The 27,648-nt window shown below is 40.8% G+C and overlaps 1 long non-coding RNA gene across 1 annotated transcript in view; it reads left to right on the plus strand.

Moving 5' to 3' along the window:
- The first annotated feature begins 201 nt into the window (after positions 1-201).
- LOC130183368 (uncharacterized) overlaps positions 202-27,648 on the plus strand; it is a 40,643-nt gene continuing 13,196 nt past the window's right edge. The window contains exons 1-2 of the long non-coding RNA XR_008829823.1: positions 202-336; positions 790-943. This is a non-coding gene — a long non-coding RNA (uncharacterized LOC130183368). The remainder of the gene's footprint in view (positions 337-789; positions 944-27,648) is intronic.

Here is a 27,648-nt window from a genome sequence, read left to right on the forward strand (position 1 = left end):
ACCCCAGATTGCTATTATGTTACTGTCCCTTTAAATGGGTTTGATAGATTGTAGCGCTCTGCTCAGTGCGCAAAAAAGTGCGCAGAGTGGCACTCTTACTCTAAAATAAACATCTTTTTTTTTTTTTTTTTGTTGATGTTGTTGTTGTTGTTCTTCTTCCCTCCATGAGATGCAGCCCTGCAAAAGATAAGGAGCTACCTGCTGGATTTAGCCAAAGCTAGAGCTCGATGACAAATAAATTGTAAGTTTATGTTTGATGCTGAGCACAACAGGAGTTGATGAAGGAGCTGTGACGTCACCTATGGACGCTTAGAGCTGCGAACATTTGATACCCAGGTGAGTTAGCGTTTGTAACTCATTGTCTGCTGCTTTAGCAGGAAATGATGCGTGCAGATGAAAAGAGTAAAATAAAAGCTCGGGGTGATTATAAAAGGGGATAAAACTTTTGTCATGAGTGTGAGATAATTGTTTCGTGTGTTTTATGACTCCTGTTCAGACATTATTCAGGTAAATTGTGGTGTCTCTTGAGCTTAATGGAGTGCACCACTTGATGTGGTGTGCTAGCATTGAGGTTAGCATAACCTTTCATGCTGCTAAGCTTTCTGTATGTGAGCTATGTATGAAGTCTGCTGAAATCATGTTTGAGTACATTAAATAGTTTGAGTTAATGTTCTTTACTTTGAGTTGTATTATGTTACATTTGTTTGAGTTAATGAAAAAACAGCAGTGACTTTATTGAAGCAGATCTCTCAGATAATTATTGAGGACTTGTGAATCATTTTCCTGCAGGTTGTGTAGGCTGCTTTTGAAGAGATCTTCTGTTGGAAGTAGAGCCACCGTCTGTCCTCCGTCGTCCATCCACATATCCATCTCAACTGCCGTCTCACCGTCCTCCCAGGAAGCCTCCATCTCCACTCAGCCATCAGTCATCAGCTCAAAGCGGGTAGGACATTATGAGTGCACTCATTTATTTTCATTTTATTTGCTTATTCGTTGAACTTTGAAGGGGTTACTGAGATCTCCGTGTTTTGTATTTACCTGTTTTTGCTTGTTTTGGGTCAACAAGGTTAAAAGAGAAGCATTGAATGTGTACAAGGGTTTTTGTACTGTCATTATTATTTATGCTTGTTGGCGGGTAATCTGGTTTAATTTCCTTCCAATATATTTTTAGCTGAACTAAGAAAGTGTATTTTTGTGACTTTAAAGTGACCAATTGATTATAATTAATTACCTTAACTAGATCCAGTCAGTTGCTGCGTGTGTGTTTGTTGAGGTGGATGTTTCACGTCTACTTTACAGTTTAGACGAGTAATTTAGAGCCAATCTCCTCATCGAATCTAGATTATAAATTGCTGCTGAAAACGCCTTGACGCCAACGATGGTTTCTCTCGTTCACTGCTTTAATTGAGCTCTTTTATTGAATGCGACTCAACAGCGTGTCCAGTTTTATTTGCATATCAGGCGAATGATAAATGGCCGTAGCTGGGTGAAAGCCTCATATTTTCAGGGTGGTTGACTTTAAAAATGCCAAGCTGATAGATGTATTAGATTGTCTCAATTTTCTGCAAGTCCTCCCATGACCTTTCTGTACGAAGCTTTGCAGTAAGTATTCTATAAGGACATACATGACCGCCCCTGTGCCTTAGTTAGCAGACTGCATAGCATTCACGCTCAGTCCTTACCACGGTGTTGCAGGTTCGAATCCAGAATTCCTGTCTGGCAGTTTGGCTGGTAAAGAAGAAACTTCTGGTCCTGCAAGTGAAACAAGAGCCAGTAAAAACTCATGATTCTTCATTTATTCCTGTATTTTTTACTTTATCTAACACAATTTTTTAATGTCACATGTAACAGCACGTACCGTCATACAAAATGTAGTGGTAGCATGTGGTGGTTATTTGTAACGTCACATGTAAGACACACTTGGTTTGAAGTAGATTTTAAGAGCCTCACGCCGGCAGAGTTACATTCTTCCAAAGCCAAGACATTGACAACTATAGTGAAAGGTGTCCGTTTATGTAATATTGCTGGTATGATGTCAACATGACATCATCAGGTCTTTTCTCTGTCTATTTTTACTGTGTGTGAAATGGGCAAGTCGCCAAAACTGTACATCACGCAACACAGGTGGTGTGTGTCCTCTCGAACCCGGCGCCGACATGAAAACCCAAGTTGTTTTGCAGCCACCCACCCACACACACACACACACACACACACACATGCCACGCATCCTGTGTGTTCCTGGCTTTATGTGTCAGGGAAGTGAGACCTCAGACAAGCAATTACTAAGCTTCTGACCCTCGCCATATACTGTAGGTCAGTCGCATCAAAGTCAGAGGAAGCACGGGGACGATAAAGTGGGATGGGGGAAATGCTGTCGCATCGCAGCGAGGAACATTATTTTGAAAGCCTGCAATTTTGTTTTCTTTGTAAGGCCCCTCTTAGAACTGGAAGATAGCTAGAATTACAATTTATGGGAATGTGGAGTCCTTTTTGATATAACTCTTGATAGTACACTCAGGATGTACATTTGAAACATGAAAAGTGGTGCACACTTTTGAATAATGTAGTTTCAGGCACGTCTGCTTCCAAAACTCTCTTCTGCAGAGTTGTTTTGTGAACTAAAACATCACCAGCAGCAAAAACTAGAAGAAATGGAGACACACAGTATATCAGCTCTCAGCAGACAGGAACTTTTACACATTCTTGAACGTGGAAGATGTTTTTTGTGGACGTCTGGACCGGACTCTGGGCTGTCCCTGGGCAATCGCCGCTGACCGTGTTCTACTTTCCTGCTTTGTGATGATTCAGGTCTCTCGCTGAAGGCTGGCTTTGGCAACAAATCAGAGGAAAACATGGCCTGTTTTAACCAAGAGAGCAACACACATGCGTGTCTGAGCGGTGTGTGCGTTGACCATGGGAATCAGAGCTTCGATTACAGTAAAAACAGTCAGTTTAAGAGCAGTATGGTGTCCAGCTCGGTGTGTGTGGTAACACTTTGGTACAACAGGTATATTACAGGTTGTCCTGACGTGAATCCTGACAACTTGTCATGAGCTGTGACGAGGGTCACGTGTCTCTCTATGAATCAGCATGTCTGTGTCGGTGTCAGTCAGTGAAGCTGTGTTGTGGCGTGGTGCGTAAATTGGTTCGCTGTCACAGTGTGAGAGATAGGTCGTTTTACGGCTCAGTAATTCTAATCAGTCAAAGCAGGAATGACACGTGTGGACAGAACAAGCCCAACAAAGCAGCAGGCGAGGCACTTTAAATGAAACGGCATTGATTCTATAAATCTGATGATGAACTGCACAAAGACACTTTGGTAATAACCATGTGAATTTGAATCAGTCTTTATATTTACGGTTGAATTAAGCTTCGTCTTACATTTTGGTCTTAAACAAGAAAATGACATTCCAACAAAAAAAGAAGCTGTTTATCTTGTTAAATATGACTGGAATGGTATTTGATGATTTCAGCACAGGAGGCCCGGAGTGTTCAATATTAGGGGAATTAAAAAGAACACATTATGAAATAAATTATCAGCTGAATAAATTGTGTAACATGTAGAACTGAACCAACAAATCTGTGAAATAACTGGAGAAATTCCTAAAACTCAGCATAGGTGGAAAGTTAACTCTGGTCTCTATCGCGTCTCTTCTTCTACTATAGTTAGCACGCTAACCAGCTAGCTCCGGCCCGTCTCGTCACTTTCTGATACCGAGTCACTGTAGCCTCCAGTCTGCCCTGAAGACGTAGCGCTGCTCAGAGGACGTATTATAACCTCACAAATACCCTTTAACCTTCAGTCTAATGTAGAGAAGGTATGTTTTTACTTTGTGTGGAAACAGTATTCATAGTGAGTGAAATTATGCAACCAAGCTATGGGCAAAACATTTTGTAATTTCAGTTATATTGCTTTATTTTGTAGAGGAATAATACTGTGTTTTGTTTGGTTTTTTATTATCTGGCCATAAAGTCTCTGTGTTGTTGGTTAATTAAAGTTGCACTAGCTGCATCAGTGCTATTATATTAGGATTAGGGCAGGTTATCATGTTTAAGGTGAAATATGTAGCTCATAGTAAAAAACCTATAAAAAAAAAAAAAAAATTATCGGCAACTCTGCAGTTCCTCTCAGCTCCACTGAGGGTTTTGGTTTTAATGGCCCACAACTTTACTGTTTCTCATCGCACATCATCCGCAGCAGACAATGTGTGAACACTGACACTCATTAGTCTGACAGCTGATCCTGCATACTTTACCTCCTTTTACCTCCTTTTACCTCCTTAAACTTTAAACAGGTCATGCATTAGCAACCAGGTTTTGTCATTTGGTTCAAATGTGGTCTGTTTGTGTTTGTGTGTGTGTGTGTGTGTGTGTGTGTGTGTGTGTAGTGTGAGCTGTTTTAATTTTCACAATATAACAAGGCAAAGTTTGAACCTACACATACCTGGTGCAACTAGTTGTAGAAGTTCAACATGTCCAGAAGGTTGAATAAAGAGCTGTGCAGCAGAAGTTCACGGCACTAAGTGCTTCAGTGCAGATTTACCCTTTGATCTCTGATTGATTTATTCTTTCATGTTGACTCACATTAGCAACTTAATCACACTCTTCTGGGCAGTGAGCCTAGTGTAATGTGATAACTAGACCCTGTATGGAGAGCTGTATACCTGAGAGGGAGAGAGAGAGAGAGAGAGAGAGAGAGAGAGAGAGCAGGAAGAATTAAAGATGCATTAGGGCTTGTGTGTTTATTTTTTATTTTTTGTTAAACTCTGAGTCTGATATTTTGTGTGTGTGTGAAAATTGGGTCTGGTTCCTCCTGGCAGAATAAAAGCTGACATTAAATAGGATATGAGCAAAAAAAAAAAAAAAGGTTCAGTTTGTGCAAATACAATTATGCCAAAATAAAGACTAAAGAATAAAGAATTCATTTATTCAAATTGTGAGTGAAATGGTAAACAGACTGGAAAAAGTTTTTCACAAATCATCAGTGAAATATTCCAATCTGCAGAGTAGCTTTCAGCGGCTGGATGGTGGGTGTTAAAGTAGACAGGCTTTCTGAAAAGAGCGTTCAAGTCAGGGCCGCGTATCTTTACCGTCACAAACGAACTGCAGAGACTAAACAACAAGTGACGGAGCAGCCGTTCATGGAAAAACTCACCCAGCTGGCTCCGGATGTAAATGTAATGTCAGAAAGACGTTGGACTCCAGTGACTCTAATGTCAGAAAGTCGGAAATGAAAATCAGGTTAATTGACATTGTGATGTTTAGGCGGCGATCGGTTTTGCTCGCAACTGTCAAGGTGGCGTTGGGATGAGACATCGGGAAGATGATGGATTTTGGTAACTTAACAAGACGATGTCAACGTCAGTGTTCTATGTTCAGTTGGCGTTGGCATTAGACGTCCTGTCATTGAGTTTTGATTGCCCCCACGTCACAACCGGCTGCGTGCCTGCAGAGTGTAAGTGAAGACTGTAGCTGCAGATAATGTTATGGTCAAGTGACTCTGCAGTAGACGTGAGCATTTATCTGCTGTATGAACACGCTAATTTTCACCCCTTTCCTGTGCTGTGACTTCTCTCAAAGCACACACCCCGTAGACAGACCTGACTCCTGCCCGGTATGGTGCTGTCAAACCAGAAACCCTGCAGCTACACTGCGCTCAGGGATGGAAGAGTGAACTGCAACCCTGAAATTATAAGTTTCAAAAACACACATACAGGCGCACCAACCCGGGGATGACACGTGACGGAGCTATTTTTCCAGTCTGCACAGCAGCTAAAAGCTCAATCTTTCTCCTCTGTGTGTGTGTGTGTGTGTGTGTGTGTGTGTGTGTGTGTGTGTGTGTGTGTGTGTGTGTGCTGCTTATACCCAGTAATTTAGGTGTAAAAAGGGTATTAGTGTCACGTAATTGTGTCTGCAGAGTAGCTCAAGTTCTGCCACAGGGCAGCACAGTGCAAAATCTGCATTACAAGCACTGTGCATTAGAGAATAGCGCAGTTTTTATAAATCAAAGGCTATGTCTGATAATTTATCCGGATTAAGACAGGAGTAGTTTTCAAGGTCCATAGGACATTAAACCCTGTTTACGCCTAATATGTCACATCCTACATATGTCATGTCAGATGCAGCGTGAGCCCCCGAGCTGAGCAGAATGCCAGACAGGTTACACATGCAGGCTGACAGATCAGAAGATGGAGAGGCATGACAGCTCCCACGCACCGGAACCAGACAAATCTGGTTATGCCATTGTTTTTAAACGCAGGGTAGACGAAGTGCAGCAGACACTGCTAATGGGGACAACACGGGGCTGAATACAAATAACTCTAATGCAGGCGGGAAGTGTCTGAAAACTGAAACACAACGTAATATTAATGATTGATTTTTGCAGGGAGTGAAGTGGTCAGGTTCCCTTAACCCATGGCACTTCTCTGAGGTTGTGCAAGATTACTTGAATGCCAGTGCCAGAGCTTCAGGGGCATTTTAACTTTAAAAAGAATCAACAGTGAACAACATACAGGTAAAGAGGGCCAGGCTGCTGGTGGTGTAATGGTGTGTGGGAATATTTTCTTGACACACTTTGAGCCCCTCAATATCAATCGATCCATCGTTTGAATGTCTGAATGTTGTTGTGCATCTCATCAATTTACCATCTTCTGATGGCTCCCTCCAGCAGGATAGTGCGCCGTGCCATAAAGCAAAAGTCGCCTCAAACCTGACAGTGAGTTCAGGGAACTTCAGTTCACTCACCAGATCTGAATCCAGCAGAACAAAGACAAATCTGCATAAATCATGTGATGCAATCGTGTCAACATGGAGCAGAATCTCAAAGGAAAGTTTCCAACATTTTTATTTTTTATTTTCTGAATCCATGTCACGAAGAACTGAGGCAGAGGGAGTCCCTACCCAGTGTTAGTGTGGTGTTCCTAATTAAGTGCTCAGTGATTGTATTATCTCAAAGAAATGCAACAGTTTCTCCAATTTAAACAACAATATATGTTGTTTGTCTGTTTCCTCTAGAAGAACACACTGAAGTAGGTTGAAGAAACACCATGTTTTGGGTTGAAATTACTGCTTCGTTAAGGTTAGACGACCTTTGTTGTCATGGTTATAATAATAATAATAATAATAATAATAAAAATAATAATATGTTGAAGTTAGTGAACAAACGTAGCAGTGGTTAAAGATGCTCCTCATAGCTGCTGAACTTGCCCGAGAATCGTCATGTTATTTTAAGTTTTCTTCAGTATCAGATTTGATCGACTGCTAGTTGTTGGACATCCACAGGTGCATTACAGACAGGAAGTGCTAAGTGCTAATTCGGCATTCTTTTAATGGTCAAGTTGTAGCCCACGTCATAATTCACTGAATCCACAGCAACATTATACTTTCTCTTTTCTCTTCTCGTTGTCTTTGCATCATGGGAGCTGTAGTTGTGCGTAATGTCCGACTTTGAAAACTCATAACTTACAATACGAGTTAATTACTTACTGTCAGACTACACTGTGTTTTTCAATTAATGTGCAAAACCAGGAACATAATTAACTTTGTTTTGTCCAAACAGAAAATTATACATTAAGTGTGTTGACAGATTTCAATGTCACTGCAACCCTGGAGGAATGCCAATTAAACTTAAAAGCAATAGAAAGTGTTTTTTGCAAAAATGTAAGACTCGGATCTTTCTGCCGCTGCCTCGCCACCATCTGCAGAAATGATTTAGGCTGTACAGCAGCACAGAAAAGTAAGTGGACATTAACTGTCACTCCTGACAGCTGGCAATTAAGTGACAACAATCTCCCCAGCGACTGCAACACAGAGGGAAGGCTGAAGCTTATCATCTCCTGAGCTGCAACGCAAGCTAGCAACAGACAGCACACTGTGGCGTATCCGCCAGCTGGCAGTGTCAAGGACTGGCGGACATAACAACAAAACAACTGATGTCTGTTTAGTGGAGAAGCAGCTGATGGCATCAAAATACAGCAATGAAACAAAAACAAAACGTCTTGTTTTAGTGGAAAAAGAAGCAGAAAGCTGAATGGAAGATGTTCCTAATGACTCGGTCTTTCTTGTGTGTGTGTGTTGCTGCTTTCCAGTGTCACACATTATATAAACTACAGCCTGTTAAGAATTAGTAGTATGGAATTAGGACACAAAGGGCAAAGAATGGATGTTTAACAGTTGTCACCTTTGTTTTCCTTTCCAACTGAGTTCATCTAAACTGTTTAAAACCCTGACGGATCGTCTAGTGTTTGTTGTCCCACCATCAGTTCCACTCACCACTCCAGTACAGTGTTATTAATACTGAGACAGGTGAAGACCAGAACTACCAAAATAAAGATACACGTTGTATGAAACTAAATTTCTCCACAGTTAGAAATGAGCCTCAGCAGAGCTAAGGGCTGCATCCCAGACACCTCGGCTCAGTGATTCTGCTCCTTAATGGGAACAGGAACCCATACATATTGAATGGCTGCTAAGGGTCTCTGCTCATTTCATTAGTCAAGGCAGCCGAAGGGAACACCACTTAAGCCTCAGGCTTAAGACAAAACATGTGCTGTAGATTCATGCTCTTTTATAACACACAGTTCCTTTTCCACCTTCAGGCAAAAGTAGCGACAAAGCAATTATAGCGGCACACTTAGATAACAGTGGGGAAATTTTGAATGTAATATTTAATCTCTTAAATGTAATAATTTTTCTCTTTTAATGCAAATTTTAGCCTAATTTCTATTAACTTTGCTTCAGGAATTAAAGGGTTATGGGTTACTGTCCTAAAGCCATGAAAGTAGAGTTATCCAGTCAGATTTTTTCTTTATTTGTTGTCTGTAGGCAGAGAAAAGGTCAGCTAGCTCACTCATTGGTTAGGACTTCATTACCGGGACAGAAGGCCTGAGAGTTTAAAGTGTCAGATGAATTCCCATATAATGTAAAGGTCTCTGTCCATGTGTTGTTTGATAATAAAGTTTATTTTAGGTTCTTTATTGATACAGTGAAAGTATCAAAGCGATGAGATAGTTTTCGGTTCTTAAAACCACAGAAACGTCTTCTTATGGCTCCACGTTTCATCTGCTTTCTCTGAATAGGTGCGCTCGCCGTCTGCGCTCGCTTCCAACAGAGCATTGTGGGTACACTTCCAATTTGTAGGCAGACAATTAAAAACAAGCATATCCATAGGGTGGTTAGTGTTGAGTTCAAGGCCCATGTGGTTTCGCCACTGCTAAATAAAAATAATATTTGGTGATGCATGAAGTTTATTTCAAGTTGTACCAGTGGAGAGAACATACAGTATCATAAAACTTACAACAGTCAGAAAGCTTTCACTTTAGATCATTGGTATCACAGAAACTATTAGTAATTCCACTTTCACTGACATGCACGTTATTTCTATGATTAATGTCTAAATGGAAGCAGTGATGTTTTCTGACTCTGAGAATCTGAGAGTGGAGATCTCCAGCTCCCACGGCACGGTGCGGTGCAGGAAGGCTGTAAATCAGCATCGATCACTCTGGTGTCAGTAACTTGTATGACCTGCTGCAGCCCTGGTGTGTTTCAGAGCACTGGAGGGAAAACAGACACATGCTGGCCCTGGGCCACCGTGACTGCACTGCACGGCCTCGGGCCACCGGCGCCATCGGAGAGAACATGATCAAAGACGTGACTCTCGCCTTTGTCTGTTTTCTCAGGCTAGAAGTGGAAGTTATCAGCAAAACCTGGCCATAGACTTTGTCATATTGATGCTGATGTTCATATTAACAATGTTTAAAATGACCCACCCAGCCGTTTTCAACCTGCTCAGAACCAAACCACAGATGTACAAAGTTAGCAACTAGCTTGTGAACATAGTAGCGCGTTGTGCAGCTGACTGGCTAAAGGTTTTTGTCATGTGACCAGACACATGACTCCAAATGAATGCTAACATTGCTCTATGTAAATATGTAGATATACGAAGTATGAAGTCCCTAACTGCAGAGAAACACATCTCATAGTCTCATAGATCAGACTTGTCACAGAAGAGCCCACATTTTTTCCTGTTGCACCTGAACCTAACACAGCCCAGACGTTTGTGTCAACAGTGCCTGATGAGTGAATACAAGAAACTAATTTTAACTGAGTCCAAATATCTAATGAAAATGTGTGCCGTCTTTGTTAACTCGGAAAACAGTAGCAGCGTCGGAACTAAAACAATCACCAGCAGTGATGTGATTCTCCAATCAATAACTGTCCGTCACTGAAAAAACTCAAAAGCAAATGAGACTTGATTGATTGGTTGTAGCCTGGAGGTTAGGTAAATACTCCTGATGCATATGTAAGAAAAAAAAAAAAGAGTTTGTAGAAAACATCACAAGTCCTCCTTGTGTGGTGGAAGCAGGTTTTCCAAGGAAGGAGGAACATCACTAACCAGACTCATAAAACATGACACATGTAGATGTTAACAAATTAGCCCAATGAAGGTAAACATGAAAACATATCGATGAAGATCAAGAAAATCAATCGTGGATATCTATAAAGTGCTTCATTAGGTCGACCAAATGTTGCAGCCCCTGCTGTGAATATGCAGAATAAAAGGCAGCAACTTCCTGGATCGCCCTGGGGTTGCCAGCGCTTGCGGTGACTACTGGGAATTGTAGGAATAGTTAATAACCGTCAGACATTGACAGTGAGCAGAAAAAGGCTTTTCCTCTGTCGGTTCTGGGTGTATTTGATGTAATATATGTAATTCAAGAGTGTCAAAACATGCATGGTAATTGAAGCTGCATTGATATTTTGTTTTTGTTGTTTCTGTTTCTTACCTACTATGGAGCAGAACACCGCAACAAACAAATGTGACTTTATAATTACCTACTGTTGTTTAAACAAACTCTGACGACTTCTGCAAGTATTTCTTATGACTTATTCAACTTCACAGCTTTTAGTGAAGAAACAAATAATGAGAGAGAGAGAGAGAGAGAGAGAGAGAGAGAGAGAGAGAGAGAGAGAGAGAGAGAGAGAGAGAGAGAGAGAGAGAGAGAGAGAGAGAGAGAGAGAGAGAGAGAGAGAGAGAGAGAGAGAGAGAGAGAGAGAGAGAGAGAGAGAGAGAGAGAGAGAGAGAGAGAGAGAGAGAGAGAGAGAGAGAGAGAGAGAGAGAGGTGCAATTAACATTTTGGTGCAATAATTCAATTACAATTCTGATCATAATTCACTGTAATTATAAATGGCCTTTAACTATCAACTATGTATAAACTGTTTATTACTGACAGGGTATAGTTATTACTTTTTATTACAACAGACAGGACCACCGCTCGCAGTGAGTCCAGTGTCACGATAATGTTGTACAGCTTCATTTTCTTCCCTGGCTTTATCAGAAATTTTAATATGCTAAATTAAGACAGAATTTCATTACAGAAATCCAATAAAGTAATAAAAACTTCTAAAATTAAAATATGTTGTAATGACTGCAGTACTGTCCAGTCTGAATACTGAGCTCACACTCTATAAAATGAATGCAGTGTTTCCCACAGAATTAGATTCTCTTTGTGGCTGTAGCTGACAGGGAGCTTTGTTTATTATTATTATTATTATTATTATTATTATTATGAATTTCACATTACTCTTCTCATTTAACCCACTGTCCATACAAAATAACTGACTGGTGCAGGGTGTGTTTTAACTTAATGTTCTGTCAAGTAGCTTTCTGCTATGAAAAGCTGATGCAGCGCAGACTCGAGAGTCCTGGAGTTCTCTAACTTCACCATTAAAAAATGCTAAAATGTCATGACTGTTCCCATCCGTCCAGATAAAGGCCAATTGTGTCCCGGAAGGTCAAAGAGTTGCAACTTAAATAACGTTAGGCACCCAGCAATGTCAGAAAACTTTGACTAACCTTTTTCTAACTGGTGGTTTCTGTGGATGGGAACATCTGTCGACAGTCAGGCTTGGTTGGGTGTCTAATGGTCCACAGTATGACAATGAGCTTGAGCAAAAAAAACCCCAGCTTGCACAGTAACAAGAGTCTGGCGCAGGAGCACAGCTTGGCTTGTTAGCCTTGAAGGAGAGCTGAACCCTTTTTTGCTCTAGATAAGAGGCTTTCAAGTCAAAAACAAATGTGTTTAATGGCTGTCACAGTTCTGTGCAACAGACACGGTCAATAGAACAGCTTTTTGCCATTATACGCAGATGGGAGGGCAAAAATATGTAAACAAGCAAACAAATTAATTCTGTCTCTAAAGATGGAGACAAAACTGCTTTGATAGCATGCACAATAATAACAGTACACACACAGATGGGACGATGGGACAATACGTAAAATAACCACCTTGCACAGACACCTCCAGGTTTGCATTGCTTTTTTGCTCAAGAGACATTTTTAACGCGGTTCCAGCTGCTGTCTGAATACCTGCTGGACTCTGAGGAGTTTTCATTTCAGTAAGCAGCTTGTTCCACTCCACTGCCACTGTGTTGAGAAATTAGTTTTTTCTTATTTTTTTCTCTCTCCCATGTGTGTTTGGGATCATTGTTGGCAATGTGTGCAGTTAAGACTCAGAAGTCAAAAGACATTACTGACTTTTTTAAAGAAACATTATTATTATTATTCTGCTGTGATGTGTCAGTCATTCATATTGACATTTAAATTAGAAACTTTCAAAGTAGGGAGCAAAGGGTCTTTTGCTCCATCTGTGTCCATACAATACGTTAAATAAGAATATATCAGTGACTCAACACAATACAACGCAATGATGAGGTGCTTAGCTGATAATCCGACTGAACTACAGTTTCATTTCACTTCGTTCATTCAGACGTGTTTGTGTTTGTCACTTCCTTGTTGTTTTATAGTTTTGCTCTGACCAATCAGAAGCCTGCTAAAGCCAGATTTCATTTGACATGAAATCTGGCCTGGAGCAGTTACCTTGATATTTTTTTTTTTACAAAATGACTAAATGAATATGTTGATGTAAGAGATGTGTTGCTTAAATGAACTAGAGTTACCGCCTCACGGTTGTATCCCTCCGCCAACCAGCCGAGTTACAGGAAATATGGTCACAATCTCTCCTTCCTGAGTTACAGCATTGAATAACAGCCAGAAGTGTTTTTGCAGAACATTATGATGTCACGGTGAAGTTGACATTTGACCATTTGGATATAAAATGTCATCACTTCATTTTATCCTCATAGGCATTTGAGTTAAATTGTGTCGTAATTAGTGAATGAATTGTTGAGAAATGGCCGAAAAACATGTTTTATGAGGTCACGGTGTGCAAGAAGTAATGAAATTCCCTCTGGGTGTTCCTGATATACTGCATTTACCAGTACGTGAGATCACTGTGTCCTTGAACTTTGACCTTTGTCTACCAAGAGCTAATCAGTTCATCTTTGAGTCCAAGTGAATGTTGGCTGTTGCTGCTGTGGCGGCATAAAAATAGTATATATTTATTAAGCCAATCACCAAGATATTTATAACGGGTAACAAAAGTTTAAGTGAATTGCATTAAGGCTGCAAAGAGTAAAGGATTTGTTAGATGTTTTTGAGACATACACTTTGCTTCCTTTTGCTTTCTTACAGAGTATGATGAGAAAATCAATACCACTCTCATGCTATATGCTAAATATGAAGCTAGGAGGTGAGCTTAGCTTAGCATAAAGACTGGAAGTGCAAGGAAACGGCAAACCTGGCAGATTTGTTAAATCCGTTAGTTACAGGCCTGGTCAATAAATAGTTCCAGCATGGGACTCTCTGTAAAAGTTAGTTTTCAAAAAGAGTAGATGGACAAGATATAACGGGTGTATACCAGGCAAGCTGTTTCCTCGTGCTTCAGGTTTTTATGCTAATTGTCATTCAGACATGAGTGTGGCATTAATCTTCTCATCTAACTGAGCAGATAATAATGTTTCCCAAAATGTCAATCTATTCCTTTACAGACGGACTAATCGATGAAGTGTATCTAAGGAAAAACATCTACAGCCATATAAAACTGCATTATCTACACAACCTTGAACAGTAATACCTGAATAATTAATAAAGAAGAGAAAAATAAAAGAAGTGGGCCAAGCACTGAACCTTGGGGCACTCCATTAAATGTGTCTGTAACCAGTTTGATCTGAGACCATTAACTTTCAATCGCTGAGTTCTGCCTGAGAAATAATTAGTGGACCTTTGCAGCGCTTGGTCAGACAGCCCCATTTTAAATAAGCTCTGTTTCAACGGGGCATGATCAACAGGATCAAAGGCTTTAGACGCATCAATAAATAAAGCTGTGCAGCTCTGCTTTTTCTAAAGTTACAATAATATCAATCACAACCATCATTTCAGCTATAAAGATAATAAAAACACAACAAGTTTTATCACTGCGCATTTATCCATACACATATCTAAAGATGTATTAGCCTCTGCAGAGAGAGTTGCTGATAGCAGGACATTGTCATAAACAAAATGAGTTACATGTACAGTATTGATGAAGACAGTGTTCAAGAGCGCAGTCTGATGAAATACACATACATGATGTTGCTTGGAGCAGGCGGTGCATTGTATTGTCCACTATATCATATGTGAAAGCAGGAGTGCTCTGACTAATGGGCCATGCAGGCGTGAAGGCAATCTAATGACGGAGGGTAGGCTTTCTGCTGCTAAGCTAAGGCTGTTACCTGATATTCACTTTTAGCAACTATTGGATATCAATCAAGCATGTTGTGCATTGTTACAGAGGTTGAGGTTGTGGTAATGAGCTGTGCAAAGTATCAAAACTGCTGCTGAGGGCTCAAATGTCACATGAGCTGCGTGTTGACATGATTGCATTCAGCTGCGCTTTCTTAACGCACAGTGTTACAGAGATGTCATGAGATAAATGAATAAACAAACAGGGTGTTTTGTAGTATTGACTGACAGGGTTATATTGATAAAGATGGTGGACAAGCACACACACACACATGCACATGATCACACTGGTTGTGTGTTGAAAATAATAGACATTGAGCCAATGATGTGTTAAAGTACAAAATTTATGGGCCTTGAATGTGATATAATAACTATTCATAAGCAAATCGGAGGTTAGATTTTCTGACCCAGCGTGATGGGTAAATAAATTAGAATAAAATTTTAAGTTGTGGGATCACTTAAAGTTTTTGGCACAAACATCCACTAGGACTTTGGGGGTCAAAGGTCAAAGGCGTGGTTACCTCACAAAACACAGTTTTAGCTGCATGAACACAATATCTCCGCAACACCTTGAGGGGAATGTCTTCAAATTTGGCACAAATGTTCATGTGGACTCAAGGACGAACTGATTCGATTTTGGTGGTCAAAGGTCACGGTGACCTCACAAAACACTTTAGCGATTACTCAACACACAATTATGACAAAACTTAAAAGTAGCAAAGTAAAATACTTGAGTTAATAAATACTTAAGTACAAGTAAAGTTACTGATTTTTAAAAATTCTTTAAAGCAGCTGCAGCTCCTGTGGAGTTTATGTTGTTTATACGTCTCTGCTTTTTTCTGCTGCTTCATTCTGCTGTTAATTCTATAAACATCAGCTGTTTGATTTATGAAGCTTGATATTGTTTTGTTTTGTCCCATTTATAGAAGGTGGGCTAAATAACAGAAACACCTCTCTCTATAATGTAATACAGCTCAACAGCTCAACAGCACCACACACTACATCCTCCAACATTAATAATATTAAAACTGCAGAAATCTTGTATTAGACTGCATTAGTTTTAGCTAGATGTTCCTAATAAACTGCCAACTGACTCTGTGTGTAATTATCAGTTGTATGCACATGCTGTATGGTGCCTGACTGGAATTAATTTTTTTGCTTTCGCTGCTGTTCTCACCTTGGAACGATGTAATGAACAAGATGTTCTTTAATAGTTTAATCATATGTTCCTGTTATTACCATATATATATTTCCCCCCCTCCTCTTCCCCCTTTTAAAACTGTAATGCAGTAACGTTTACTCAGTAGTACATTTTAACAGTTTTCCAGGCCTCTTTCCACCGCTGCTAAACACAGATTTTGGTGACTCACCTTTAGTGTGACTCAACCCACGCAGAGAGGAGAGGTCTAGGAGATGAGGTTTGTCTGATAATTAAGTGCAGCGGTGTCAAAGGGATTCAGACATTTGCACTTCTGTCGCCCACCAGCACAGATTACGGGAAAAATCACACGGCCCCCCCAAAAAAAAAAGGTGTAGTTTTATCCTGTGGTTTTATCAAACAGTGCATGCATGAACAGATCCCATTTAAAGCTTATTTACTCTTTTTATGTGCAACATGACAGAGAAAAGTAATGTCAGCCCCGGTTAACTGCCCTCAGCTGAACTATTTTTAGTGCTTATCCACAGAGTCAGCAGAAGAATTCAAATTTAAATTTTGACAGCGCAAATCGAAACAGACATCAAGGATATTTGCAGATTTGACCTGAATTTTGATTCTAGTCCAGCTTTAGATTTCTGCACATTCAGAGACAGATCAGTGTTGCAAAGCCTCCAGGCTGATGACACTGCAACAATGGTTTTTCCCCCATTGCATGCAACGTGCCGTCATCCATATTACAGCATGACAATCTAAATGGGATTGCTGCAGAGGAAGTGAAGTCATCTGAATTCATAAATATTGCTCTCATGGGCCAGGGAAGTGTGACATATATCGGCAAGTTACGTAATGTTGTTTACGGCCGAACCTCGCAGCAGCACTGTGCCTATGTCATATAATGGTCACATCAGTTTGAACATAAAAACGGTTTAAATATGCATTAAATAGTGCGGCGGCCCTGTGGGAAATCGCTGTCATCAAGCTTGAGGCCGGCCGTTTCCAGCAGAGTCATCAACTTGCTCGGATCGACTGGCTTGCAAGGCTGCTGTTGGTAGACGTGTTTGTGCTGTGAATGATTGCTAACCACCGTGGAGGTATCTAGATAAGCCACAACACGAGAAGTAGAGCCAAGTGAAGGTTGTATCATCATCTACATTATATCAGACACCTGCTACTGGATATGTCTGCTTCCTGCATTTGGCAGTGGCTCTTTTAGGCCCAGCGTGCCAAACGGTTCTCCTCTGATTGAGGTAATTTATCTTTATCTGCCTTCGACTCCTTTTAAAAGACTGTCTGAAGAGTATTTTTTACCTTGAAGCAGCAAGAACTTTAATTACAACATGTCAGACACATCATTAGTTCCCCTTTATAGATTCTTTTAATGGTATAAAAATGGTTGTATTAATGTTAAAAAAAAAAACTTTGCCTGGTGAGACATTGAAAATTGTGTCATTAATAAAGGGTTAACATATTTCCATTTCTAATTAGCCTGCTGATACAAATGCTACTATGTTATTTTAAAAATATAAACTATCACTTCTCCAGTTACACATACTTATACAGTCATAAATATAAGAGTGAGTTTCTCATTTGACGATAAGCCATCAGTAAAAGTTAGCAAGTCATCTGCATACGGTTATAAATGTTAATAGGTTGATAAAGGGGCTTTTGGCTCTCTCCTGTATTTCCTGTCTCTCTCCACTTTCCCAAATCAAATAAGGGCATAAAAATTGGCTTTCACACTTTCATCCATCAATAAGAAGCTAAATTATGTCCTAAAAGTCTGTGATAATTCTTTATTAGAGAAAGATCCAATGAAGAGAGGAAAACTGACATTAGAATATATCTGCTGTTATATTTACTGCTGTCTCACACTGTCCCACGTTCTGGCTATACACTGCCACCACTCTGTGAGGACATGTCTCTGTAAAAGTTTACTTTTTAAAGACCGACTTGAGAAGTTGCAGAGGTGCTGTGACTACCACTATTACTACAACTCCTACCACTACTACTAGTATTCAGACAGGACGTGTGATGAGTCTGAGAAGCGGTGCAGTGAAGCCTCGGATTTGTGTCTGTACCTGTTAAAATTCACAGATATTCCAGACTCTATCGATGTGTTTCATAAACGTTCAGAGACTGGAGGAAAGAGTTCAGTCAGAGGTTGAACTCAACACACAGACGGACAGCAAACGTCTGCACAGTTGGTACATTTGTCTGTTTGGGGTGAACTTATTTGAACCACATAAATTTGTGTGAATGACACGAGAAGAAAATTTGCTTCCTTTTTTTTCTGTCTGAGTACATCCCCTGTTCTGTCACTGTGCTGCTGAAGCCTTTTTTAAGATAAGTACGCAGTTAATGGCTTTGAACCACAGTCTAGACCAGTTTTTCTTTTTTTTCACTTTGCAGCCAATAAGAGAAACGCCAAGAAAACAAGCAATTTTAGTTGGTACTTTGCTTGAAACAGGAGTGGATTTGATTGCACATTAAACACAAAAGGTAGGATAAATAAAAAATCATCTGTCCACTTTTATTGAAATATCCAGTTGAGCTGATTGGTTGTGTTTCCAAACCGTAGACGGCAGAATACCGCTCTGTTTAAGGGTCAGTGTGTCTGAACATGCTTCGGACGATTCTCCACATCCCACACATGGAGTAATCTCAGGAGGGTTTTCCCCTTGTGTTTTGGATTGTTTTCTCCATTAAGGAGCCAAATATCAGCTACAGGCAACTTCAGCCCAAGAGCAAATTGCACATACTGCACTGGGTACTGGACATATTTCATATTTTCAGTAAATGATTTTGTATCTCGGTATAACCATGAACACACTTCATAATATGATGTGCTGTTCAGAAATGGCACCAATGGCACCGCTGCTGCCATCGGCGATCTGTGAAGACATGACTCTTGTAAATGGCAATCATTAAGAGCTCCAGATCAGCTCATCACTCATGTTCATTCAGGTACATTCGAAATTTAAGAAAGACGGATGCAAGTGTTGGTCGGAGCTGTGTTCTGGCATGGGGTGTTTTTGTGAGCTACAGTTCCAAACCTGTTGCTCTGTGGTCCTTCAAGCTTCAGTGCATCTCTATGTGCTTGTGCCAGTTCCTCATAATAATATAATCTCAAGTGGTTTTCCCTCTCAAGTGGTTTCTTTCTCCATTACAAAAACTGCCAGAGAACCAAATCTTGTCTGTTTCCAACTTGCAGCGTAAAAACCCAGGTATTGCATCAGCTGGCTGGTAACTGACGATAGCTTGATGATGACCCCGGGGATCCATTTTCCGTGAGCACCCAACTCATTTCTCATTTATAAATTCACCATTTGGGTCTAGGCGAGGGCATCCGTAACATGATTAAATTCATGAAGCACCAGTAGAGGCCTCCCCCACACAACAGAATCTGTTTTTAATAAGGCTTGTTATGGTGTCCCCAGGGAGATTTTCAACAGCACAGCCTCTCCATAAGGATGGTGTTTTGCAAGGATGCATCTACTTTTACGACATCGGACTCCGAGCCGAGGGTGACGGATGCCGCACAGTGTGTAACGTCTTCCTGACACTTCAGTTTGATTCTCAGCCTGTTTACTGCCCGTCCTCCAAAGCTTTACACTGTCACCTAAAAGAGCGGTAGGTGGAAATGTGCCACAGGACACTCTTTTAAAGCTTGCTCATCTTCTGACAATGCCAGACCCCGTTTCCAATAACACTCAATTTCACAGGTTTAAGAGTGTTTCCTCTGAATGCTCCATGTGTAGCTCTAAAACGGCACTTAACAGCAAGCTAATGCAAGCTTCTAATGTTGGCTGATGATTGTACTTCACATTAGCCATGCCTGGGATCCATGTTAAATATAAAATTGTGTACAAAGTTTAAACAAAGGATACAATAGAGGCATTTCATATGCTTTGGATCATGAAACAAAGCATGTTATAATAAGATTATATTCTATGGCATGCTAGCAGCTCTATGAGGATGCACAGCAGCACAGTGGTGCTTTGAGCTACTAACACACTCTCACAGACAATGTGGAGCAAGTATATAAACATATAAACCAAGAGTTGGACAAATTTAAATTTTGACCTAATGATAGCACTGGATTAAAAATCAGGGATTATAATTCATCCTAAAAGGAGCTCACTTAAAGCCATAAATGTCAACCTCATATTGATGCTAGAGAAAAAGTCAGGGGGATTACAAAATTTGGTATGGTTAACACTCTGGGAACCATGAATGTCTCTACAAATTTAAATTTTATCCATCCAGGAATTGTTGATATATTTCAGCCTGGACAAAAGTGGAGCACTGCCTAAAAGACTGGCCTTTTTTGAGCCATATGGTTAGCATGGCTAAAACTGTAGCCTAATTTACAAATAAAAGAGCTACTTGTAAGTTTTTATTGCTACATAGTTAGCATTAACCAGTCTTGCCAAGAGCTTCAGTCATTGTTTCGTTTACAAGACGAGAGGTTATAATATGCCCTCTGAGCAGCTACAGTGACTCGGTATCGGAAAGTGGCGAGACGAGCCAGGGGTAGCTGGTTAGCATGCTAACTTCAGTACAAGAAAATAAGTGATAGATGTACCTCCACCTCTGGAGATTTCTCTTGGTCAGTCAAAGAATAAAGTTTGATGCTGAACTCACAATGTTTCTTTTAGACTGGTAGGTAAACAGCTGTTAATGCTAACGTTAGCTATGTAGCAGTAGCAAAACATAATTAACCCTAACTCATATAGCTCCTTCAACAGCCACAGATTCCAATTACTACTTTCCACTTTGCTGTTTTTTTATCAATATTACCATCTGTTATATTCCCCCCATAGGTGAATGAAGTGTTTGTTTACTGTGCTGCTCTGTAGGCCTCATCTCTGGATCTGGATCCTCCCTCCTCATAATAATTGGTTGAATCTGAAATTATATTGTGCTTCACGTTTTGGAAATAAAACCTTTTGAGAGGTCCTGAACAAAACGACTCCCCGAGTTCCTCCTCTTGCCTTATGTTACTCCCCTTTCCCCTAGACCAGCTTGGGGTCGTAAAACCATCTCAACACTCGACCCTTCCACCAATTTGTTAACAATAAAAGCCCGCCAGGAATGGGTTTGATGTTCCCACTGAGCCCCAGGAAGACTTTTAATGTGAAATATACAGTATATGCGAAAGATGTTGAGTTTCACTGATATTAATTTAACAGTGATCAAAGAAAATCAAAATTGAAGCAACTAGAGATCAGCATGTCCCAAAGCCATACTACACAGTGTACACTCTGTATTTATCGTATTAATATACTGTTGGTATTTATGCAGTAAACTTTTCCCATTTTTATACCAACAGAATAAAATTAAACTTCACATAGACGAATCCACATAGATTTTATAAGATGAATTTTAGCCAAGCTGTGCGCCACTTTGTTCCACACCGAAATATCTCAACAACTATATGATGGATTTTTTTAAATTTATTTTTCACAGATATTCATGATCCACAGAAGATGAACCCATGCTAGTTTCGGTGATCCCCTGATCTGACAGATGTCTTCCTTGAGTCAGGTCTCACCGTTTTCCTCTCTGACAGATGAAGTGCAATTAAAAGATTACCCAGCTCATTTAAAATCTTGCTTTAGCCCGATCAAACTACAGTAAATTTAGTCTTCAGGTTCAGGAAGGTATGAATAACATAAGGCCGTAGGCTTACTATGAGACTATAACCAGAGTGATTGATGAGTAACTGGATTAGCAGACTGCTGGGCGAGATTGAAGCGGGAAATAGATGACTCTTTTTCTTCTAAGTGCTGGTTTTATTTTGTGTGGTTAATCGATTGATCAAATCTCCAGCTTGGATATAGAAGAACTGGAAGATTTATTCAACTTCCAAACACAAGTATCCATCACCAGCAGCTTCTCTGCCACCACAGCCTTCAGCTTGACCCTAATAAACCAGGTAGTCAGGCAAAATCAATAATGGGCCCTGCTGGGAATTGCCTGCTGCACCACATGTACGTCCATCTTATATCCGTCAACATCAGCCGCTGAACATGGACGCAGCGAGAAAGCGAGACAAAAGATTACCATCAGAGGGCGAATACGCTGCGCAACCACAAGGGGAAAGTCTGTGAGCTGGCTTTGACAAACAGCTCATCATACCTGAACAACGAAACTTGTTTGGGGGGCGGGGGGTCAACATTTTTCTTTTCTCCAGGGTGAAAGGAAACCAAGTATAGCGCAGGCTAAATTCAAGACTGTACCATAGGATTTACATCATTTTCATGCCCATCAAACCATTCAGTGACCCCTCGTGCCCTTGGGATAGAGGCATTATCATCGTAGAGGAGACCATGAGGATATAAATGTTTCATCCTAAGATTAATGTGATCATTGATTTGTAGTGACCCTTCCCTCTGAGGGGATAAGTGGACCCGAATCGTGCCTGGCAGAATTACACCCACAACATAACATAACCACTGAATCGCCCTCGCTTGTAGGGGTGAAGTATTCAGGCCCGTACCGTTCTCTTGGTGAACGCCACACACTCCCTCACCCAGCCTGTCAGGAATAAGGTGAAGGATGACTCATCTGACCATCACTTTTCTCCACGTCTATTTAAACCAGCCTCTGGTGTTTGTACCACTGAGCTGTAAAATGTGCATTCATCTTTGTAATGAGAAGTTTATGCACCACAGCCCCCCACTGTAATATCCCTCTCTATGTAATTGTGACGGACTGTTGTTGCTGACGCAGTCCGATCACGTCCTGCGTTGACATTCTCAGTCACCTGAGGAAGAGTTGCTCTTCCGTTTATCTCTATGTATCGCACTAATGCACGAGCATCACCTCCAGTCAGACGCTTTACTGGTGTCTTTCCCGTAGATCTAAATGCGGATGTCACGTAAGCCGCCTTGAGCATCTTTGTGACTGAAGTTCCTGTCGCCCCAACAATGAACTCCTCTTTCCAATCTTTTGCTCTTGTCCTCTTGATACAAAATCAGACCCAACTGGGCCTGATCAGCATTTCTGTCCCTGCCACAGAGCATCATGGGATGTTAACTGCCTAATCGTACCATACAATGCACCTGTGTGGAAGCATCTGCATCCGTTATGTTTCTCCACTCATTTATTCAGCTTTTTCCTTTAGTTTGTCGCCTGTCTGTAGCTAGCAATGTGCGCGCAAGCTGCGTACCAGTGTGGCAGAATGGCAGCGTGTGTGTTTATGTGCCAACTAACCAGGAAGTCCAGTCTCTTCTTTTATTTTTCTGTAGTTTCTCTACTTTTTCCTCTTGCCTCTGAATGTTCATGAATTTTAATCATAAAGCTTCTGAATGCAAATTGCAATTTTTTTGCTGCACTTTGTTTTGTTTTGTTTTTGGAGGCGTCTTTGCTTTAATCATACCGCTAGTGGGAAAGTTTGTATCTTTGCATTGACTTCTTATTCGATCTTTATCTTCGCTGCCCCCTACGATTCAATTTGTGTCCCGTCTGAACACAGTTGACTTTGCAGCACCATAACAACATCGCACTTCTTCCACCTTTGCTACTGAGAGACGACATTATTCACAAAACCACAAGAGGCCATTTGGAAAAAAAAAAGGTTCATGCTGTTGTTTTTCCAGTGAGGACAGTCCTGTTTTGACAACCGGGCATGACTCAGTAAATTATAGATGACCGGACATACAGCACTGATATTTGAAAATACATGTTGTGCTTTTCATTTTTCTCCATCCACATCCTGCTGGTAGATTCCACCACTGAGGCACCTACTTTGGGAAACTTTGGCTCCGACTTCACAATGATTTCCTACATTATTTTTGACACAAACTTGTCAGCCTTTCAAAAACATGTACTTCTGCTTAGCAGCTCTGACTGACCACATTCTGGTGAACCTGTGTCTCGGGAGGGAGACCGAGTCGTAAACCAATCAGAAAGTCAGTGGTTAGATTCCCAGCTTCTCGAATTGTCCTTGGGCAAGATACTGAATCCCAGAATAGTGTGTGTGTGATAGAAAAGCACAATATAGATAGAAAATATAGATAGAAAATGCACTGAATAAATGTATGAGTGCAAATGTGGCTTGTAGTGTAAAGTGTTTTGGGTGGTCGATAAGACTAGAAAAGCTCAATATAAGTGCAGTGCATTTACCATTTACCATTGTGCTTGCCACACAAAAGAAGACCAGATAAATGTGTCCTCGTTAAAGTATTGTAATGTGTTTGATGGTGACGGAGGGTAAATGCAGCAAGAAATCAAAGTACAAAAAGAAGGTGAGACAAAAGAGCAAAACAACTCCCAACACTGTGAAAAAGCTGTTGACAAAAGCAGTGTTGAATTTATTGTTATGATGTTTCAGCCTGTGGCCTTCATCCGTCTCTAGTCTCTGTTTCCAAAAACTCTTTAATCATCTTTTTGGAGTGGAAACCTGGGAGTTACTTTCTCCTGAAAACACTCTAAGCCATGCTAAGCAGGCAGCATTTATGACCTTTGATCAAATGAGCCTGAGCACAATAACAACACCTACACTACACGACTGTCTATGATGAAAGCGAATTAGTCTTAAGTGATCACAGAGAGACTATGAGCTTCACTCTGCAATATCAGAGGAGCCGTCCATGTTGGAGCCGGCAGTCGTGACAAAGGTGGGATGAGTCAACAAAAATAAATTCATGTTTTAAAAAGGTGAAAGTGTTTTTTCTTTTAAATTATACAAACAGAAAAAAATCAATCAAAATAAACCGTAGACCAGATAACGTGAGATATGAGGTAAGGTTAGAAACACAAAAGCGGATTATCAGGCCAGTCTCCTTTTATTCTGAAGGGCAAACACAAAAGACTGAGTATATCTGAAGGCCTTGTATCTCCACCATAGTCGAGAAATGTGTTTATCTATGCGAGTCTCACTCAGAGAAAATGACCTCACATCCTCAAGCAAATACATTGATCAAGAAATTCATGAGGCAGAGCTGGATTTTCTATTCCTGTAAGGGACAAAATAATTAGTGTTGATTTCTTGTTGCTGTAGTGACTGAAGATCTGAGACAGGGGATTAAAGAGAGAGAGAGAGAGAGAGAGAGAAAAAAAAAATACAAGCCTGTCATGAATGTATGATGGTGTTGGCACGTGATCTGTGTCTGTAGAGAGCCTTGTTTTCTGGTGTTATCAGCAGTTTCCAATTTACGAATTCACACTGTTTCTTCACACGGTTGGACTGCTTATTCCCAATCTGAGAAAACCAGAAGTTTTTCAAAACTCAAAATATATCTTCGTTTGGTTACAGACATTTGTGTTCTGCTACAAGATTTAACTGCATTAATTGTGCAGGCTGCACAGAGATGCCCCTGGGACAGGCCAGCACATAGTATCCGGGTTTTAAGATGCAAGCTGGGAACAGTGTACACTGAGTGAGAGGCATAAACAAGTGGCTTGGATAGTGTACAGGAAAATCTGTGCAGAGTATAGATGAGAGAAGGAAAGTGAAAAACTTCCAGGATCTGCCCCTTAAATTGTGTCAGCACCAGAATTTTGATTTAATTTCTCTGGCCTGTGCCCCGTCCCTCCACCACGTTTGGTGCAAACTGGTTCAGTAGTTTTTGCGTAATCCTGCAGACAAACAAACAAACAAACAAACAAACAAATGGACATGGGTGCAAACAACACTGTTCTCTCAAACTTTGTTACTCATTGTGTAACTTTCTAAAGACATCCTAGTCTATTTTTCCTTGTGAATGAGTAGCTTCAAGGAAACATGGCCGACTGTTAAACATTAATAAACACCTGAGTAGCGCACTGGTCTCTGCAACTTTTTAAGAGTTTCTTTCTCGGTGTTCATGAGCATGAACGGTGCCTCTGACATGTTGTCCTGATGATGTCCTGACAGTGTAACCCTCCAGGGGAAATCTATTAAAAAGGGAAAACTGAAATATCACATTCAGACCTTTTACTCAACGATTAGTTGAAGCTCCTTGAAGCAGCGATTATACCCTCCCGTCTTCTTGGGTATGACGTGGCAAGCTTTGCACAGCCGGATCAGGGGATTTTCTACCTTTCTTCTCTGCTGATCCTCTCAAGCTCCGTCATGGTCGATGGGGACCGTCGGTGAACGGCCATTTTCTCCAGAGATGCTGGATTGGGTTAGAGTCGGGGATCTGACTACGTCGTGTTGCCTGTGTGTTTACTAGCGTTGTCCTATTGGATGGTGAACCTTCTGCTTTCAGAATGCACTGCAATGTGCTCAACGTACCTCTAAACACGTCAACGAACATGGGTTCCTGAGGATCCCAAACACTCCTTATCCTAACATGTATTTTTCCCCTATTGGGCGCAGTCACATTTGATGCTTGTTCTGACTCATCTCTGTGCTTGTATGACTCTCGTATGAACGCTGATATATCATTAAGCAGTGAGAACAGTGACGCACTTTTATGTTATAAAATGTATGTATATAACGATGGACGTAGCCTCCGTGATGTAACTAAAAGAGTGGTTTTGAAGCTCAGAGTGGGCTGCTCCGCTGTCGACATCTTGGCAGCACCTAACTCCACCTAATGCCAAGTTAATCCAATAATGGCCCTGAATTATTCTTAACTTTAGGACCATAACTGTTTTTTTTGTACCAGGCTGTAAACATGTTTATTTCTGCTGTAAAGTTGGAGATTTTAACACGGGAGTCTGTGGGGATTGACTCACTTTTTGGAGCCAGTTTCAAGTTGTCATCTGGGGAACTGCAGCTTTTGGCACTACAGTGTTGGCTTGGTTTTTTTTAAGCCCCGCAGGTTTGCTGCTTGGTGCCAATGTCTATATTGAGCTTCAGTCATACTTGTTTCCGTAGCTCTGCGTAATGCTGATCTGTAGATTATTCACAGTCCAGCACCAGCACCACCACAGCAATCAGTCTTTCGTGAATCACGTCTGGGACATATCTTAGTGTGATACAACACAGGTCCTTTGAGGTGATATCTTGGGATGTATCTGCTTGGACTGAAAACATACCTTCCTGCTTAACTTCCTCTACAGCAGTGGTCTATTTCAGTCGGCTAATGACATCCGCAACGTTGTTGAGTGTGTGTTTTGACAACAGAGCAACAAGAGAGCCTCTGCCCTTTACATGCTGTCGGCAAAGTCATATTTGCTTCAAGAGAATCAAATCTAGGACGCTGCAATGTTTTCCAAGTCAAGCTAAGGCCACATTTGCCTACAACATTAATGACTTTCTCTGTGAGCTCCATCACCCGACATTTCTTCCCTTGCTTGCTATGTAATGGCATTTGGTTGCCAGTCAACAGGCTTTTCACATCTGCCTTTTTTACTTTTAGAAAGTGAGCGTCTGCGCTATCTCTGTGGATGATGCTTTTTTTCATGTTCCACTGCCAGAAGGACAGAGATTGTTTTTTCTTTTTTTGATTTTTTTTTTTCCCCCAACAGTGAAGTCAACCACTTTCAGCTGGTTCCATCTTTTCAGTTGAAAACATTTGGTATTGGGTGTTTCAATGTTTGTTGAGGATGATAACAAGAAAAAGAATTTAAAAAAAATCCTATGACTGGGGGCGAGCAAAGTAATCACAAACCATCAAAAGCCTTCATCTGTCTTTTTCTCATAGCTTGTGGTTCAGGGGTCTGCTGCTGGGCTGCTGTTGCCTCTGTGATCACTTCCTGACTAGACTTATTCTCAGTAGGCCTGTGAGTCTGATCCGTACCTGCGTTAAATCACAATGAAAAGCTGCCTGTAAGCCTTCGGCAAGTTTAACATAGAAACATGATACCCAGCACGATGCGTTGTTAAAGATCAAACCAGCAGATTCCAACCTTTTTTTATATCTTGTATCTCCTCACATGATTTCATAAAAAGAGGTAAGAGGTGAAATTATGACATAATGCTTATCATCTT

Source organism: Seriola aureovittata, chromosome 16 (assembly GCF_021018895.1).
Source record: "Seriola aureovittata isolate HTS-2021-v1 ecotype China chromosome 16, ASM2101889v1, whole genome shotgun sequence".
Taxonomy (NCBI): Eukaryota; Metazoa; Chordata; class Actinopteri; order Carangiformes; family Carangidae; genus Seriola; species Seriola aureovittata.